The 20,794-nt window shown below is 43.5% G+C and overlaps 1 protein-coding gene across 3 annotated transcripts in view; it reads right to left on the bottom strand.

Moving 5' to 3' along the window:
* SH3TC2 (SH3 domain and tetratricopeptide repeats 2) overlaps window positions 1-20,794 on the bottom strand; it is a 181,785-nt gene that overhangs the window by 53,214 nt on the left and 107,777 nt on the right. The window lies entirely within an intron of this gene.

Raw genomic sequence — 20,794 nt, 5'->3', positions numbered from 1 at the left:
TTACCAGATGAATATGACTACACAGATGTAGGTCTATATGTACTTCAGAGTGTTTTCCTGATTCCCCAGCTTTTGTGCCCCAAGAGCGAGTATGAATTCATAACCAGGACCTCACCAGTGTTTTTTTAACATTAGGACATGGGAGTTGTGGGTTTGACAGGACATTTTAAAGCATACAGAGACCTACACTTCTGTGGTAATAATTGTCAGGCAAGCGAACATCTATTGGATTTTCTGTGAAAGATTATTTGACATGGAGTTGCATGACTTATAGTGTAAAAGTAAATATTATTTAGGGGGTTACGTTTGCTATAAGTATAAAAAGTGCACATGTTGGCGTAGTGGATCGCGGGCAGAATCACAGCGATTCTGCTCGCGATCCTGAAATCTTTGCAAATCGTGGGACGCCTGTGCATTGCCGTTGATTTGCAATGTCACCCCAAACGCTGTGGGATGTTGCCGCGATTTCCGCCTGCCGAATCGCGGTAACATCACGCAAACAAAATCGCGGGTCGCATGACGCCCAAAAAAGGTACAAGAGCTTCTTTGGGGCGTCATGCGACCCGCGATTTCGTTTGCGCGATGTTACCGCGATTCGGCAGGCGGAAATCGCGGCAACATCGCACAGCGTTTGGGGTGCCATTGCAAATCAACGGCAACGCTCAGGCGTCCCGCGATTTGCAATGATTTCCGGGTCGCGGGCAGAATCGCAGCGATTCTGCCCGCGATCCACTACGCCAACATGTGAATGTAGCCTTAAAAGTGCAGCCTGAAGACATCAAGGACGAAGAAAGGTAAAGTGTTGTACATTATAAAGACCTAATTACACTGGTCTACAAATTTTGGGAAATTATCAATCTCCAAGATAAAATGTGCTAATTCTTATATATTTTGATTTGATAATTTAGAAAACAGATGATAAGGTGCTGGTTGGCTAAAATCTTCAAGATATTTCACAATAAAGATGTATATACAGGCGAGTATAATGGCCTGCAAGGGAGGGAGGTGTCTGATGATCATGATGCCTCCTAACTTTGACAAGGTACAGAAGAACAATGAAAATGGTACCTTATGGAAGTGTATAAATGTATCTTCACTTTGAGACTAAAGATTATTACCTAACTGTAATTTATTGTTCTTTTATTGCAAGGTACATTTGTCTTGGTCATATCTACGCATCATACAGTTACATCTGGTAGCTTGTGAAAGTGTAATTTCCAAACATTTCCAAAGAATAGTTGGATGATATTTTCTCTCAGAAGCCAAGATGATTTGAATCTGTGTAAACAATGCATATAACTTCTGCTACATTTGTGGCAAGGTTATATTACCATCTCAAAAGTGCAATATGACGGCAGTGGTAAAAAAAAAAAGGCATACCACCTATATTTTGGATGCAAACAAGGGGATCAGGAGAAGAGTTTAGCCCCTCATTACTGTTGCATTTCATGTGGCTAAAAAAGAAGAAAAAGTCCATGCCTTTCGCAGTCCTGATGGTGTGAAGGGAGCATGAAAATGTTACATGAAAAACCAATTAATGAATGGAAGGTTAGGTTACTGGTATCAATAAAAAGATAAATGTATAATGATTGGTGTGGCACCATTCTCATTGCTATATCACATTTTGAAGAAAAGTTAAGGAACATAATCACACATCGCCCTTATAATTTTGAATTATTTTGATGCAATTTTGACCTGAATCTGAATCTTGGAAACTGGAGCCAATTAATACTCAGGACTTAATTTTCCTTTATAAGTGACCCAATTCTGGTAAAATGTAGCTACTTTCTGAGGCTTTCTTCTTGTAGACTAGTGTTATCGGCTTAGTAGTGTCAAGAGGTGTGGTTTAGCCACTATCCAAGATGCTATATTCTGAGCTAACCTGTACTCAACCAGCTACTACTACAACTGCCCACTAACTGTAGTCCACAGTTACTGCATTGTACAGTCTCCCCAGAAGCCTTACAATGAGTTCAATGAGTAAAAAGACTAAAGAACCCGACAAGCAAATACAAACATTTCTGTGCTTACCCTAAACCCCCTCAACCTAAGCTACTCTATAAGTATCTGAACGATTTTTAAAAACATTATATGCGTTTTGTCTATACCAGTGGTTCTCATCTCCTGTCCTCAGGACCCACTAACAGGCCAAATTTTATGTATTACCTTGGGGAGATGCAGAGTAGAATACTGCAATCACTGAACAGCAAATTATATCACCTGTGAAGTAATTCAGTTATCTTGCAAACCTGGCCTGGGTCCTGAGGACAGGAGTTGAGAACCACTGGTCTATACGGACATCTTCAGGAGTGGTCCTGCTGGTGCTTTTAATAAAGAAGTTGTTTAACCTTAGGAGCTTTTTCTCCTTTCGCACTTTGAATGGAACCTTCTTTTCATGAGTGTTATGTAGATTGTAAGAACCAATTCTTGTGATTCTTGTGCTTTTGAGTATTGTTACTCTGGACTGTTTGACCAGTTTGTAATAAGCTGTCAATCAAATCTGGTGCGTGAGATACACCACTCATGTGCATTGTGAAGGGTGCACAGACACTAAACCACATTAAAGATTTGCTGTTACATTTCTCACCTTATGAAAGATGTTGGTTTAAACACCACATGGTTTATGGACTTATCATTGATATATTATATACAGTTGAATTGATTCTGCACAATTTTTTAACTGTATCACTTGTTGGATGGATTTTTAACATATTGTTTGTATGCACCTTTATTGATTTGCACAGCATTTTTGTCATAGTTACATATAGTTACATAGTTAGCTTGGTTGAAAAAAGACACAAGTCCATCTAGTTCAACCAATAAAAGAGGAAAAAATATATACTGCATATTTACAACCCTATATACACAATCCTATACCCATTCAAACCAGTAAAGCATGATCCAATTTGCTTCAGCGGGGAAAACAATCCTTCCTGCAATCAGATATTCCCTTGATCAACTTTACCTATAAATGTTAGTATCCAGTTATATTACTGTATGTAGTCATAATTAGGGATGATCGAACTTTTGAAAAGTTTGGTTCGACCAGAACACCTGAATTTCCCAAAAGTTCGAAATGGGACCCGAACTTCGGTAATCAAAAAACACAATTTTTAAGCCCTAAAACCCAATAAATGCCCCTAAAAAGTGCCTAGGGTTCTGGGTCATGCCCCATTAACTATTAATCACACAAAAAAAAGTTCTTAAAAATTGTCATTTTTGATAAAAAAATCGGATTTTTGTAAGATCTTACCGTAAAATCCTTTTCTCTTAAGCTCATTGACAGACGTAGTCTTCTTGATTCACAAGAACTGGGTTATGCTGCCCTCTACAGGAGTAGGACTAGGCAGAAAGAAAAAACGTTCTGGCTCCACCCTAGGGGCAGTCACAGAGGGTATATCCTCTTCCTGTCTGCTACAGAGAATCAGTTCTGTCCCAAAGCAGCAACAGAGAATTTAACCCAACCCAACTCAATGATAGAGGGGCGGGTACTACGTCTGTCAATGAGCTTAAGAGAAAAGGATTTTACGGTAAGATCTTACAAAAATCCGATTTTCTCTGTCGCTCATTGACAGACGTAGTCTTCTTGATTCACAAGAACTGGGACATCCAGAAGCAGTGCCACAAATGAGGGGTGGGATTGACCAAAATCAAAATCCAAACTAGAAGGCCCAACCGGAGCCAACCAGAAGTATCAAAGGACTCATCGAGTAAACAGATGAGACCTACCCCACAAATCCTCGAGGTAGACCAACAGTCTCCTCAAACAGTGGCCTGCAGGAACCTTGCGGCCAGAAGAGGCATCTGACGATGCCATCACATAAACCTTATACAATATTGTAAAGGTATGAACCGACGACTAAACAGTCGCCTTGAAAACCTGAACCACTGACGCCTGATGGCGGAGGGTCCAGGAAACTCTAAGCGCCCGAGTAGAATGCGCCTTAACAGGGAACGGGGGATCCCGACCCTTAGATAAAATAAGCCTATACCACCGTCTGTCTGATCCATCTAAAGATGGTCGCAGCAGAACAGGCAACCCCTTCTTAGGGCCATCCGTGATCACAAACTGTGAATCCGTCTTACAAATTGAATCCGTAGTATTCAAATATATCCTGATCGCCCGAACTACATCCAAGGAATGCCATGCAAATTCTCGAGGATGATTGGGCTAAGGACATAGGAAGGACAATACACTGTCCTCATTCAATGAAACTTTGAAACCACCTTAGGAAGGAAGGATGGATTCGGATGAAGAACAACCTTATCCCTATGAACCACCAGATCTGGGGAACAACAGGATAATGCAGCCAGTTCTGACACCCTGCGTGCAGAAGTGATAGCCACCAAGAAGACCACCTTCTGGGATAAAGTAAGCAAGGGAATCTCCCTGATATTTTTAAAGGGAGGTGTCTGAAGAACCGACAGCACCAAATTAAGATCCCAGGATGGTAACGGCGCGTGCACTGGCGGAGCCAGGTGTCGCACCCCCTGGATGAAATTCCGCACCAAGGAATGAGTAGACAAAGGCTTCTGAAAGAAGATAGCAAATGCTGAAACCAGACCCTTGATAACACTCAAGGCCAGCTTCTGCTCAACTCCCTGTTGCAGAAAAGCCAATATTCGGGCTACCGAATAAAGATGTAGATGGAACCCAAGGGATTCACACCACACAATATAAGACTTCCATGTACGATGATAATCTTTCTGGAAGTCGCTTTCCTTGTTTTAACTAGAGTAGGAATAACTGAAGCTGACAATCCCTTGTCCTTCAGCACCTGGGTCTCAATAACCAGGCCGTTTAAAACCAGCGATCGTAAAGCAGGATAGAAGATCGGTCCCTGAGACAGTAGATCCTCCCTGAGAGGAAGTCTCCACGGGACGTCCGCCACCAGTCTGACCAAGTCGGCGTATCAAGCTCGACGAGGCCAGTCCGGAGCTGCCAGGATTACTGGAATTCCTTCCTCCTCTATCCTGCGAAGAAGTCTTGGCAGTAACCCAAGAGGAGGGAAGGCATACATTAGCTGGTATTGCCCCCACAGGGTGACCAGTGCGTCTGCGGTCTCTGCTAGAGGATCGCGGGAGCGAGCCACGAATCTCTGTACTTTTCTGTTGAATCGTGATGCCAACAGATCCACATCCGGGGTGCCCCAACGTAGGCACAACTGGTGGAAAACTTCTGGATGGAGGGACCATTCCCCCTGATCCGGAGTCTGACGGCTGAGATAATCTGCCTGCCAATTTTCCACCCCCGGAATGAACACCGCAGAGATAGCTGGAACAAATCGTTCCGCCCAGCGAAGAATGCAAGCCACTTCTTTGGCCGCTCGGACACTCTTGGTGCCCCCCTGGTGATTGACATAAGCCACGGCCGTGGCGTTGTCCAACTGGATCCGAACCGGGCTGCCCTGGAGCTGCTCGGTCCAGTGAATCAGGCAAAGTCTGATCGCTCTCAGTTCCAATACATTTATCGGTAACCTGGATTCTTCCGGGGACCAAAGTCCCTGAACGGATAACTGACCGAGAATTCCTCCCCATCCGGATAGGCTGGCATCCGTGGTCACTATCGTCCAATATATTGGCAGAAATTACTTTCCCTGGCTGAGCATCGGAGACCGAAGCCACCAGACCAGAGACTCTCTGGTCTGTTTGCTCAATTGGATCCGATAGTCCAGGGACTCCGGATTCCGATTCCATCTGAGAAGAATCTCTTGCTGAAGAATTCGGGTATGGGACTGGGCAAATGGGACTGCTTCGAAGGAAGCCACCATCAACCCCAGAACCCTCATGCAAGTCCGAAGGGAAGACCAGCTGTTGGATAGTAACAACTGGACTGCTGATTGAATCTTTCGGAGTTTCCCTACCGGAAGGAAAACTCTTGTCCTGACTGTGTCTAGAATTAGACCCAGATATTCGAGCCTCTGGGTGAGAACCAGAAATGACTTTTGCTGGTTCACCAGCCACCCGAATTCCTGTAAAGAAATTATAGTAATTTCTATGTTTTGTAGCAGGGTCTGAGGAGACTCTGCATGAAGCAGGAGATCGTCTAGGTAACCTAGAATCGATATGCCTCTTTGGCGCAGTAGTGCCAACATTGGGGCCAACACCTTCGTGAAGACCCGAGGAGCAGTGGCGAAACCGAAAGGTAACGCCACAAACTGATAGTGGTTCTCTTCTACGGAAAAGCGTAGAAACCGCTGATATCCTGCGAAAAATGGGAATGTGAAGATAGGCGTCCTTGATGTCTATGGAAGCTAGGACATCCCCTGGATGCAGGAAGGCTGCTACTGTGCGAATGGATTCCATCTTGAATTTCCTTATGTCGAGAAAGGAATTGAGTGCCCTTAAGTCCAGAATTGGACGCACTTTGCCCTCTTTCCTGGGTATTGTAAATAGGTTTGAATAAAACCCTTGAAAACGTTCTGTCCAAGGAACGTGGACTACCACTCCTTGTTGTAGTAAATCCGTGACTGCTCTCCGCAGATCTTCTAAACGATCCGGGGATAGTCGGATATTGGAAGGGAAGAATCGCGCCGGTGGGAGAGATCGAAACTCGATCTTGTACCCTGACCTTATGACTTCGCAAACCCACTTGTCCGGGATTCTGGAAAGCCATGGATCCGGGAACCGGCGAAGACGTCCCCCCACCCCAATTATGGGTGGGGGCGCACCTTCAGGCTTTGGACGATTTATCTTCAGGTCTGGAGGGGGCGGGCTTTTGCTTGCCCGACCAACGTCCCCTGAAGCCTCCTGAAGGAGCTTTGGAGGACTTAATTTTTTCACCCGCGGGACGAAAAAACTTTTTTGTGAGCAGAGAAAGAAGGCCCTCGTCTTTGACGAGTTCCTTTACCCTTAACATCGTGCGGTAAAAAGGTGCTCTTTCCACCCGTGAGATCCTTAATGATCTCATCTAAGTTGGCTCCAAATAGACGCTCTCCTAAAAAGGGGATATTAGCTAATGCTTTTTTGGAACCTTGGTCGGCTAACCAACCTTTTAGCCACAGTGTACGCCTGAGAACCACTGCTGAAACTGATGCTCGCGCCAATAATGGAGTGGCGTCTAACGCCGCATCACACACAAACTGTAACCCCTGTATCATTTGTTCCAACAAATCTGATACCGCCTGAGGGACCTCTTCTAAGTCCCGGCGTAACCACTTGGTCCATTCAGTTACAGTCTGCGAAACCAGACCAATAGCAATTATTGGTCTGAAAGCTGATCCAATCAAGGAAAACAAGGTGCGAGACACAGCTTCTATCTTGCGATCCACTGGATCTTTAAAAGACGGAGCGTCTTCTAAAGGAATAACCGTGGCTTTATTCAATCTAGCAATTGGTGAATCCACCACAGGTGGTTCTGTCCATTTCTTAATGAGGGTTTCCTCAACGGATAACGCCAGTTAATGCGTTTAGAAATAGCAGAGGTGCGTTTTGGCAGACTCCATTCCTCTTTGATTGGATTGCCAAAAACATTTGGGCAATGGAAAAACCTTCGCCATTTTCATGCGTTTTTTAGTCCCAAAAGGGATTTCAGTTTCAGCTATTTCCGACGGAATACCCTGTAATCTTAAGGTTTCTTGAACAGATACAATGAGTGCGTTTACCAACGCTTCCTCTCGGGCTATGGCTGATGCCGAAACATCCTCCTCACTGTCTGAAGAGACAGTACCCGAGACACCAATCCCAGATGAAGTACCTGCAACTGCAGAAATAGGCTCAGAGTCTGAATCCAAAGTTTCAGATAATAAGGGGTTAGGCGGGGGTCGCTTTCTTGCGCCCTGTCAATGACAAGCCACTTCCACCCGGGACACAAAAGTTTCCATAATAGCTGACAATGATTCAACCATCAGTGGGGTGCTGGAGGATCCTGCAGACACCTCGAGGGGATCCGGTGGAGATACACGAGTGGCAGGGTCCATGTTAATTCAGGACACCTCTGCCAGAAAAAACAAAAAACTTTCTTTTTTTTTTTTTTTTTAAATAAAAAAATACCTCTTTTTTTTTTTTTTATGTGTCTCCCCCTAGCGCAATAGCGCCCCTCAGAGTACCTGCTTCTCGATCCCCACAGAGAGAGAGAGGGACCCCCAAGGCTCACCACCCGATGCAGAGAAGTTTCCAACCAACTGCAGTCAGCGTCTGTCTTTTACAGACTGGAAAGAGCTGTGTTCGTTTTCCCGGGTAGAAGGACGTGGCTCCGCCCCCTGTGTACGCCTTCCGGCGTTCCTAGCTCTCCACGAGGTAGCTGGGCTCATCAAACATGGCCGCCCCCATACAGGAGACAATAGACTCCAAAAACATGGCGGCCGGCGTGACCTGAGGACATACATGCACCTGGTCTACGGCAAAATGGCGGCGGACCGCCGAAATCGTTTTTCCCAGCAAATCCACCTGCATCTCTGCTAAGTGGCGGTTTATCGATCTGCAGGAGGTACACTACAATTAAGGTAGGATTATACCTCCTATGTCTGCTGTAATACTACAGTCTGCTGGGTAGAGTGTTAGCTCTCAAACCAAGTCCACTTCCCACCAAACACATACTGTATTTACAAGGGGGACTTTTAGTGTCAGATATATACTGACCATGTATGGAGGGGCCCATAATTCATACTGCCTCATAACGAGGAAAAAAGGGAACGTTTACTCACCATACCGAACCGACAGGCACCCTCTCTTCACAATACCCTCTCCACCGGGGTGGGGAGTTGTGGACCACTCCGGACGCCTCGACTCTGTGGTTCCTGGCGTCCAAGCGAGACTTTTAACTCGCAAGGTCAGTCCCTCCAATGGGACTCCGTCGCGGCCGACCCAGCGCGGAGCTCTGGTCTGCACGCGCTCGTAGGCAGAAACCGGGGTGACCACTGGATCTCAACATCCAGCCCGTCGCCCGTCCCCGCATACTTACTTGAATGTGTCGCGGCCGACCAAGCGCAATGCAATGGTCTGCGCGCGCTCGTAGGCCGGCTGGGGTGACCACTAGTGTCGCCCAGTCCGGCGTTTTTGCTTGAAGATCTCACAGGAAAAAAACACTGGAGAAAACTACCTAAAAAATATTTTTTCTAAAGAAAAAATCTTGCCAGGACCAAAAAGATCCCAGCAAGGAACTTAGGTCCTTACTCCTGACTAGACAGAAAAAAACTGATTCTCTGTAGCAGACAGGAAGAGGATATACCCTCTGGGACTGCCCCTAGGGTGGAGCCAGAACGTTTTTTCTTTCTGCCTAGTCCTACTCCTGTAGAGGGCAGCATAACCCAGTTCTTGTGAATCAAGAAGACTACGTCTGTCAATGAGCGACAGAGAAAAGCCAATTATTGAAAAAAAAAAAAAAGAGAGATTTTTTGATTTTGACTTTGGATTTAGTATCTGGGGGTCTAAAAAGTGTACATGTGAAGTTTCAGCTCTGTAGCATGTCCAGAACCATGAAAAAAAAAAAAAGATAATTTTTCAGTAGAACAGGGATGTGGGACCCTCCTTTTACACCTATATGATCTTTTTTTTTCTGGTTCTGGACATGCTACAGAGCTGAAACTTCACAGGTACACCTTTTAGACCCCCAGACACAAAATCACACAAAAAAAAAAGTTCTTAAAAATTGTCATTTTTGATAAAAAAAAAGCCAATTATTGAAAAATTAAAAAAAAAAAAAGATTTTTTGATTTTTATCTGGGGGGTCTAAAAAGTGTACATGTGAAGTTTCAGCTCTGTAGCATGTCCAGAACCATAAAAAAAAAAAAGATTGTTTGTATTAGAAAACTTTCAGCACAGGAGTATGGCTTCGCTGCTGTTACACCTTGCCGGTTTAATAGAAGGCATTTTTTTTTGGGTTCTTTGCAGTCAGGAAAAACATCTGAACTTGTGTATAGTGGTACTGTGCACAAGTTCTGATGTTTTGCCTGCCTCCAAAAACCCCCAAAAAATGCCAGCAAAATCACACCTGGGCATTTTTTTTGGAAGCTAGCATTTTTTTTTGGCATTTTTTGGGGTTCTTTTGAGGCAGGCAAAACATCTGAACTTGTGTATAGTGGTGTATATACACACATAATTATATGTATATAGACACCTAGCCATATATAGGTGTGATAGTAGCAGAAATATATTACTGTAAATGATTTCATTAGCGCAAGCATTTATTTCTGCTACTATCACACCTAAATATGTCTAGGGGTATATATACAGACATATATGTGTATATATACCCCCTATACACATGTTCAGATGTCATGTCTGACATCAAACATGTCCTCAAAAAAGCACTGGCAGTGGCAGCCCCTGCAGCATAAAAAATGCTTGGCTGGTGAGAAGCCATATTCCAGTTCCGAAGCAATTCAGAGAAATGATCATTTCTCTATAGCGGTCACCCTGCTATGGAAGGGTTTTGTCACCCTGCCATAGCAGTCACTGCCAGTTAACCCTACACTACACTACGGTCCCCTTACACTTAACACTTTCCCTACAGAAACTTTCCTCACACTAATAAATAGCTAAATGACACTTTTAAAGTAAAATTAACAGAACTGCTTCCACTCTCTTCCATGTCCAGTATAACAATGCTAGGAATATGGCGGGGGCGATCTTATATACTGGGGGGCGTATTCACTAATGATTGGTCTAGGGACCCCCTAGTCACTCCAATCACATTCCTAGCATTCTCCTGCCCCCTCAATTGGCTTTTGCTAATGGTTCTGGTCCAATCACGGGCTTTTAAAGCCCATTTCCTGAAGCATTGCATTTTGGTCGGTTCTGGTTGCCGAATTCCGAACTTTTTGGGCAAAAAGTTCTAAATTCGGCCGAACCTCGAACACCCAATGTTCGGACCGAACCGATGGTCGACCCGAACCGTTCGATCATCCCTAGTCATAATTACTCAAAGTGTTCTTAAATATTTGCATATGCAATCATATACTGATTTAATGCACTTTTTTATTTGTATAGAATATTTGTTATGGTATGAATATAATAGTGTTTTATATATTTGTTTTTTGTAGCACTTTAGGTGGCATATAAGGAACCCAGCAAAAAAAAAACAGAAAAAACTGTAAACTAATTTTGGAATTTAAGAAAAGGGATTTTAAACCTTCTGCATGCATTAGCTTTTTTTAAAACAAAATTTACAGATAAATACAATGCTTGTTTTCATATGACATTTTGTTGCTGCCAAATCTGAATTGGCAAGACATTTGGAAAGCCACACAACTAATTCATTAATATGCATTATGCTTTTGCAGGAACATACAAAGTCAAAAAGGTAACCTGCCTCTAGCACTACCCCTGTAGGAGCTGCTGGTAAATGGTGAGCTCTCTTGCCATTTGCAATAATAGCCTGTCCTGGACCCAGCAATTAGGGATAAACTGATATGTTTTTTTCAGGGCCGATGCCGATACCGATATTTTGGTCACGACGTATCGGTATTGGCCAATATGGGCGGATATTTTGTACATTTAAAGTTTTGAAAAATAAAGACAATTTTTGACACAAATCTGGTACTGAACATGTTAATTTTTGTTTAATGCTTAATGGCTGGCTTGCTGGCACCCTGTGGTGGGTGGCTGGCTGGCTGGCCCCCTGTGGTGGGTGGCTGGCTGGCTGGCACTCTGTGGTGGGTGGCTGGCTGGCTGGCACCCTGTGGTGGGTGGCTGGCTGACTGGTACCCTGTGGTGGGTGGCTGGCTGTCTGGCACCCTGTGGTGGGTTGGTGGCTGGTTGCTGGCACCCTGTGGTGGGTGGCTGGCTTCCTGGCACCCTGTGGTGGGTGGCTGGCTGGCTGGCACCCTGTGGTGGGTGGCTGGCTGGCACCCTGTGGTGGGTGGCTGGCTGGCACAGGGGCTGTGGGTGGCTGGTACAGGGCCTGTGGGTGGCTGGCTGGCTCGCTGGTACAGTGCCTGTGGCTGGCTGGTACAGGGCCTGTGGATGTGGGTGGCTGGCTGGCACCAGGCTGCTGTGGGTGGGTGTATGGCTGTGATACACTCCCGCAAGACTTTTCCCGACTCCAGGCGAGGCTGTTCAAGGCGAGGGAGGCGGCCTAAGAAGGCAGAGTGACCTCACAAAAATACCGGCAATATCGGCCAATTCCGGGGCCGATACCTATACATCGGGGAAAGTGCATATCAGCCCTCGATATATCGGCCTTGCCGATAATCGGTCTATCCCTACCAGCAATACAGTAAACCCCAAGTAAAAAGTGGTTAGACAGACTTGACAATCGTAAAAGCAACCATTCAATGACAGGGATATATTACAAAGATGAAAATAAATTAAAAGTCCTGGCGTTAATTCTCTTTATGTATGAGGGCGTGCCTGAATGTATAAGGAGAGTAGAGAATGACACTGCAAGTACTAATAACAAACAGCGATCAACATAATCAAATGTCTCTCATTTGGAGTGAGAAGAATGCCCCTGCCTAACTACATCGCTAGAAGGTAGCTAACCACTGGCCCAATGAGTAATTCTACCACAACGTCTGCCATCTGTGAGGCCTTTTGAGCTCATAGTGGAGAGCTTGAACATTAAATGAAGTTATTTGTAATCCACAAGGGTAAAGGTATTTTTGCAAAGTGTATCAAATCCACAGTGAAAGGTTGTTGAGGTCCCATTTAAGACACTTCATCATAGGAATTAGAGTCCCAAAACAAATGTTCAACACACAAGAGGGTAGTCATGTGGCTGCTCAGAGCGCTGACATTTAACAAATGTTGTTCTAGGTCCGGTCTGATGATCATTCATGTAGGCTGGATGGAGGCAGATGGGAGTTAGGCCGCAATGCCCCTGGGGCATGTATGCATAGCTCCCTACTGTCCCTGATTTTGAGGGACTTTCCCTCATTCTGAACAATGCCCCTCTGTCCCTCTTTCCTCCTCATTTGTCCCTGATTTTGGTCTGATCTATATAGTTTATAATTTATATAAAATGCAACTTTTATCGTTCACAAAGTGTTTTCCAGTTCTAAGCCTTTCATCCAATTTCTAAATTGCTGCATTTGTAAATGTCAAAAGCCAGTATAAAGGAATAGTAGGGGTAAAAAAAAAAAAAAAGCACTTGAGGGTTTAACTAATATTTTTTTTGTATAATTCTCCTTTGTGCCAGGGGGTGTGTCCTATGCCTATTGTCATTCATACATGATGGGATACAGTCCTTGGCTTTAGATGCTCCCTATGGTGGTTGCCTCTAACCTAAACGGGAGCTGCGATGCACTATTAGGGGAGCATCGCTTCCCTGCTGTCTCCTCCTGACATTCAGGTGGGGCCACCTGTGCATCGGCGTCATGGTCCCGCGATGCACGCAGTACGTCTGCTATGCGGCGTCATGCAATGTTATTTGCGGCGAGACCATCATCCAGGTGAATGGATGCCCGCGTTTATCGCAGGTGTCCTCATATGGCTCCACATGCTGTATGGCAGGCAATTGTCTGCAATCAAATCACCTGAGACATGAAGTTGGGGGCGGGACCCACAATGCTTTGTAAGACATTTAAGGTGAGGATGAGTGATCACAGACAGTCCAATCTTTGAACACAGGGTGGATGCCAAACAACAGCATTAATTTCTTTATGGTAAGCACACAGCCACCTTGCTATATTTGTTCACAGCACTTTCCATTCATTCACTTTCTACCTCTTTTTCTCCCCTTTCTCCACTTTTCTTTCTCTTCCCATGTCTTTATTTCATCACTTCACATATGCACTCTATGATGACTTATTTTCATTGCCTTTACTCAGTCTTACAACAAATCTTTTCATCCTTATCTACTTGGTTTACTTTTATCCACCTGGGCACTTTCTTCACCCTTTGGTTATTTCTTTTCATTCCCTGGTCCATATTCATGTCTCTGATACATTTAATATATATATGACCATTATCATTTTGGCTGCTATCATACAGGAAGTACAGTAGCTGCTCACTTACCTACATGTATACTCTTTCATTTAGAGACTGGCCAGGTGTTTGATTGACATACCTACAACACATTCTCATTGCTCTCCTTGAGTCGATTACAGTGCCTTTGGATACTGCCCCCTCAGCTCCCATGTCGGACTATTTGGCCGTCGCCGTATGGAAGCACGGTTTAAGCACAATGACGTGGCTATATTTGTGAGTATGTTGTCTCCCCACATGGGTTATTCATACTCCAATAGTCATCAATCCTGCATGTCTATAATACAATAATAATAATTTCTTTTCAGACTTGCCTGCACACTTACACTCCTGATGAGTGGGCAATGCGACCCACGAAACGTGCGTCGAGTTTCAAGATATTTGTATTGATGTGCATACTGTTACTGCTACGAGATATTTTATATATTTGTATGACCATGTTATGTTTTGTGTATGTCAAATATTCATGTTGTATCACTTTTGTATATTGGTTCTACACAATAAACCAGATACATTTCAACTTGAGTATTATAACTATTGGGTCCACCTCATATAAAGTCCCGCAGGGCAATTCTCTCTTTTTCTATGTCCTATGCCTACATACCTTTGCTAATAGGTGTCCCTCATTCCCATCTCAAAAGGTTGGGAGGTATGACTACGCTAGATGTCTGAATGGAGTCTGCACCTTTCCTTTCTCTGGATGCCCCCTCTCTGGCCTCAGGTCTCTGGTGGCCCACATAAGATTCTCTCTCTCCAGCTGGCAGCCTGCCTGGCTTATGTCACCCCAGAATTCTCTCCCATTTCCAAACAGTACTTCTCTCTCTCTGGCTCCCCCCAGCTGAAAAACCTCAGCCACAGATCCTATCAAATCACACCCCCTACCCCCCTTAGGCCTGGTTATCAGGGCCAAACCATGGCTGTGAATGCAGCCAGAGTCCTCCTCCTTCTTCCCATGTTCCTGTCAGTCACCAAGCTTGAAGTTGCCACTGGCCGGACTGCATGCCTTTATTTTTCAAACAGGGATGGATAAAGAATGAAGAATAAGGGGTCACACCTATAAATCCATTATTGACAGCCTACTAAAATATCAAAATACAATATCTATTTGCCAAAAAAGGCATTTTCACTATGAGTACGCAATAAGTAGCGTGATAACTTTTTTTAGAATCTGACATGTGAGAAGAGATTAAAATACTTTTTTCTTAAATTCAAGGCCCATGAACAGATTGGTGTATGGTGTCTATAATGGAATCTACTACCTATCAAGTATAGATAACCTGCATTATTTGCTCCAGTTAACTTATCAAAGTACACCTGTCATGACTCCAACCATCTATTCTCTGAGGCTTATTTCCAAGAAATACTTCTTCTAATGTTCGATTTACATGTTACAATGCCAAAACAGGTTGCACATATAGTATGATATTCTTTATGATATGATAAATTCAATACTTTAAAAGGATAATTTCATTTATCATCTACACGTGCATGCCAAATAGTACGGCATTTTATTTTTATGAGGTGTTTCATGATGTCAGTTAAATTTAACAGTTTTGGCCATTTAGGGAGTGAATGTTTGTATAAAAACAAAGGCATTTTCCTAGAAAAGGTCTGATTTCTATCAGTGAAAATCCATTTGGGACTGAGAAAGCACTAATACTAACAATCTGTAAGTCTAATACAATGCTGTATCAGATAGCAAAACAAGGCATTATTCTATTTTAGGGATTCATGTTGGACCAATCATTTACCAACATCAGTAACCACTTAGCTATGAAAAATGCAAAAAAAAACAACTTGCCAGCAAGGAGCCCAGCATTTTTTATTATTTTCTTAAAAGAGAGGTTAGGGAGGTTCGATCCCTGGATAGATGTATTTTACTCCCAGTACCACATTAGTTTGAGCATCTAGAGCTATCAGTCACTGTATGATTTATGAGCTATCACAATGTTAATGCAGTGGTTGTGGAGCAATAGCACCTCCATGTGGCTTCTTGTAGAAAGACAGAACTGCATTCAGGCTTAGGTTCATTCTTCAAGGTAAACAGAATTATGGGTTGACATGGGGGGTACCGAATTACTCTGGCTTATGTCCTAAATATGAGATATGCCCTCTTGAGTTTTTGGCCAGGTGAAACCATCATGGAGTCTGACTTTTCAAGCTTTAAACAGGTGAGAGCCTTATTCCTAATGTTGCATCTTCCACTTTTAATAAAGTACACAAATTAAAAATGGGTAAATAGTGTACAAAATCGACTTGATCTAATTAAAAGGCTTGGTCACAATATCATTGTCTGCCTGCATCCCAGGCTTTTTAAAGACTACTGTTCATTTGGTACAGTTGTCCTTTAATTAATATCCTCACCCCAACTGCTGCCCACAAGTTGCCCATCTCCTAATTCCAGTGATCTTTACTGTGTGGCCCTGCTCACAGCTGCACAGCTTTTCTAGCAAAACGTCTCCGCAGGAATCCCATCCCAATGCACATGTGCACTGCAGCCTCACTGGATGAGCTGTACTCATGGAGGTCTGCAGCAGTCCAGCTGAGTATGGTTTGCCAATAGGAAGGAATGGGGCTGTATCACTCATATGCATTAGTAATAGGATGCTTTTGCAAAAAATGATTTGTTGCATTAGGCAGTGTCCCACAGTAAAGATCACTGGAACGAGAAGGACGGTAAGTATTTGTCTTGGTCAGTCATGTCCAAAGTCCGGCCCGCGGGCCAGTTGCGGCCCGTTCTTTAGTTTTATATGGCCCCCTGAGACCTGAGACACTGCTGACTTTAAAATGCCTTTCAGAGACCTCTCACATCCCCGCCCTGATGCCGATGATGTGATGGGGCGGGGCCTCTGGCCTCCCTCGGCTGCTCCCGAGTCCTGCTACACCCCCCCCCCCCCCCCGCTCCCATTGCATGCCTTCTCGCCTTTTCTCCTTCACCGCACACAGCCACCTGTAGGAGCCACTTCTACAATCCTACTGCCTGTTTCTGTAAGTATGATTTCATTTATAAAGTACTAATGCTTATTTTTTCCTATATATATATATATATATATATATATATATATATATATATATATATATATATGTGTGTGTGTGTGTGTGTGTGTGTGTGTGTGTGTATATTTATTTTAATGGTTCAAATGTCAGGCAAAATGGTCGGCCCTCACGCATGTTCACTTCATCAAATCTGGCCCTCTTTGAAAAAAGTTTGGACACCACTAATCTAGGTGGACAGCACTCGGAGGATGCTGATAATTGATTTAAGGAAAAAAATACAGTTGGAGAAGGGAGCATTATTAAAATTCGTTTAATTTATATTTCCTTAAAAAGTTCTATATCAGGCTAACTTAAAATATGTCCTAGCCTTACATCCAGCTTCCCCAGTTTGTAGCTGCGGTTAAAGGGCAACTGTATTTTTGTCCCTAAATCATTTCCAATGTTATCCCGGAAATCTAGTTTAAAGCAATTCATATTCCTTTTGAATCTATATCTAGGTTTCAAAAGATGACAACAACAAAAAAAAACAGTTCTTGGTTTACACAAATCTGCCTACAAATATATGTTCCAGATGTCTAGCTGTATCCCCTCTCTGGTCAGAACCCAATAAAATCCATAAAACATACAAAAAAAGATTGCATTGACACTATGAACTTATGAAAAACACACATTGTTACCATGACCTCTGCTATGTTTTACTGAATTTTACATTTTAAATTAGTTTTGCTATGCTTGTAAGTCAAAGCAAAGAAAAAAGGAAATTGTGTTATGTAAGAGCACTAATACAAAGTGCTCAATACAAAGTGCTGAAATTAAAGTGCTCAATTCAAAGTTCTTCAATTGATTATGATATCATATTGGTGTGCCAATCTGACATTCTTTGGAGGTAAGGGCTATGCTTTTTTTTTTTAACTAAAAAGGAATAGCATAGCTGAAAAATAATTGGAGGTTCAGTGAGTAAGAACCAGGAGAAGCAACCTGTTAGAGACATATTGCTTGTACAGTTATTTTTTTAAAGTACTCCCTTATATGCTTTCTAGGAAGTTTGTTAAACTCAGCATATCCTATTGTATAAACATTAATTCAAAGGGAAATGATTTTGCATTTTTAAGGAGCACATATTTTAGGTTAACATTAATAGCTTAATAATATAAAACTCTTATTTTTTAATACAATGTTTACTTTTATATGCTTATCACACCATATTACCATTACTGTATTTCATATATGGATTTGTGGATTTTGTGGATTGCAACAATAACTGAGCATTCCTATTCAGCCCTCAGACTTAGAGATCTGGGTATGCAGTGTGCCCCTTTACCTTTAAGGTGGGGTGGGCTCCCTCAAGCCCATCTGCCCTCTATCTATCCATCAGAATGCATGTGCTTCCACTGTGGATCCTCCTAAAAGTTAGTGGTAGGGACTACAGGTAACAGGGTACCCAGAGCCTGTAGCTTACGCATTTATTTGCAAATGTGTGCAGACTGAACCCCTGTTTGTAATGCATACTGTTAGACCGGTCAGTTATAGATGGGGCAGTGGCTAACTTTTTGTACTGTTGATACATTGGTCAGGCAAGGCACTGATGCCTTTGGGGCCATAGTGCTATATGCTGGTTGTTCTTGTACCTTTAAGGAGGGGTGGGCTCCCTCCAGCCCATCTGCCTTCTATCTATCCATCAGAATGCATGTGCTTCCACTGAGGAGTTAAAAGTTAGAGGCAGGGACTACAGGTAACAGGGTGCCTTGTAGCTTATGCATGTATTTGCAGATGTGTTCGAACTAAACCCCTGTTTTTAACGCATACTGTTAGACAATTTGGTTAGTCGCAGGGTGGTTGGTAATTAGAACTTGGAATTCTCCTTGGATTTTTTCCTTGGCCCTTTTTTGTCAGAGGGCCCATTTATTTTAACAAGATGTGTACTGAAGGGGGAACAGTATTTTGTTAAAAGAAAGGAACTACAGTAAGCAATTTCAGTAGCCACCAGTTACATAAGTAGCCCTACCCCTGCAGAAGCCACTGGTATAACGGGCTCTTCTATCCTCTAAGGGATGCGTGATGACTCATCAACACACCTTAGGGGTTTTATGTTTTATTAGGTGTCACAGCCTAGCAGAAAACACAGGCAAAGATACATGTACAAGCATTTTAACGCTATACTGCTAGCTCTGAAAAGTGTCTGACTGGCCAGTAGACTATGTGCAGCGTTGGCTGGAGTTTGGGCCCTGAGATGTCTAGCTGGAGCGTTCAGTTAATAATGAAAAATATTCAGAAGGCTGCCAGGCCTCTCATCTCTCCTGAAGGTGTGGAAGTGCAGGGCTCACCTTGTTTCCATATCCAATCCAATAGTGCCAGGGGTTACCCGCATTTACATTTGGCAGGTCCGGTTTTGGCCCTCATGATGAGACAGTAGGAACTCATCTAGGCATGGTGACACACAACTTTGAGCACGCTAATAAATGTAAACATAAGCTGGCCATGCAAGTGTCATTTAGTGCCGGTTCACACTTATGCGATGCGGGAAGGCTGCGAATTCGCAGCCTGTTCCCGCATCGCACACGCACCCCCTGCAGTTCACACTGCCATATGCGATACGCTGGGGGTGTCAATGTAATCTTAACGACACCCCCAGTTTGATCGCATATCGCAGTGCGATCGTGCAGTTCGCACAGGATCAGATCGCACAAGTGTGAACCGCTGTGCGATCCGATCCTGATGCGGCAGCAAAAATGCCTCCTGTGCGTGTTTGCTGCGGGTGCGATGCGAATTTAGCCATACAAACTGTATGGCTAAACTCGCACCGCACAGCTGATCGCATGTAATGTCGGAGCAGTGCGCTCCGACATTACATGCGAACCCCGCACACGCAGAAGTGTGAACCGGGGCTTATCGTTTTAACTGCCAGTGGGCTAATTCGAAAAAATACAATAAATTCTCCCATCCACACAATCGAGATGGACAGGGGAATCCTACCCACTGTGTCATTGTATTCTGACATCTTCCTTTTATTTTTACATTACATAACATCTAAAAAAGGCATAAGACTATCAAATAATTAAGAAACCAAGAAATGATTCAACCTAAGAGCATACACCTTACCCACAACTTAGCTATCTAGTTTGGTTGGGCTGACTCTTTAAAAAAACAAGAATGTTGGATATTATTTGACCAACTGTTAGGATATCCTTGTATTTTATGGTTTAACAGAACTAGTGTGAGGATCATAATTATATATTGTATTTAAAGTCAAACCTCCATATTTTTGTAATTATTAGACTGGTGAAGGGGTAGAACATTTCTCTGGTTTCTGTGCCCACAATAGGGAGACAAACTCTCACCACTATCACCAGGCAATGTCAAAAACAATTAATAGGGATTTTAACCATTCTCTACTTGGCTTTTTATATATTTTAGCCAGGGCTTTTTTTTTTCAGCGGGAAAGCAGGGGATTGCACCCCCAGCACTGAATGCATGTAATGGTAAGGGGTGCTGGGGTGTGCTGGAGGGTCTACTGATGCTGGATGCTGGGGGATCTATTGTTGCTGGAGGGGAGGTATTTTTGGGTGGTGGCCTATTATTGCTGGGGAGGTCTATTGTTGCTAGTGGGAGATCTATTGTTGCTGGAGGGAAGCTTATGTTGCTGGGGGAGCCAGTTTTTGCTGGAAGGGATCTACTATTGAGGAGGGGTCTATTGTTCCTGGCTGCTGGAGAGTCTACTGATGCTGGCTGCTGGGAGATCTGTTCTTGATGACTGTGATCTATTGTTGCTGGGGTGATATTTTGTATCAGGGGCCCATTGTTGCTCAGGGGGTATTTTGCTGCTGGTTGCAGGGGATCTACAGTATTTTACTGCTTTTCTTACTATTACCAAATTCCATTCAAACTCCTTAGCATGACATAATGACTATTGGCTCTTTATTCTCTAAACAAG

This window comes from Pelophylax lessonae (genome assembly GCF_965119305.1).
Source record: "Pelophylax lessonae genome assembly, chromosome: 4".
NCBI lineage: Eukaryota > Metazoa > Chordata > Amphibia > Anura > Ranidae > Pelophylax > Pelophylax lessonae.
The sequence above is the reverse complement of the archived record's forward strand: the minus strand, read 5'-3'. Positions and strand labels throughout refer to the sequence as shown.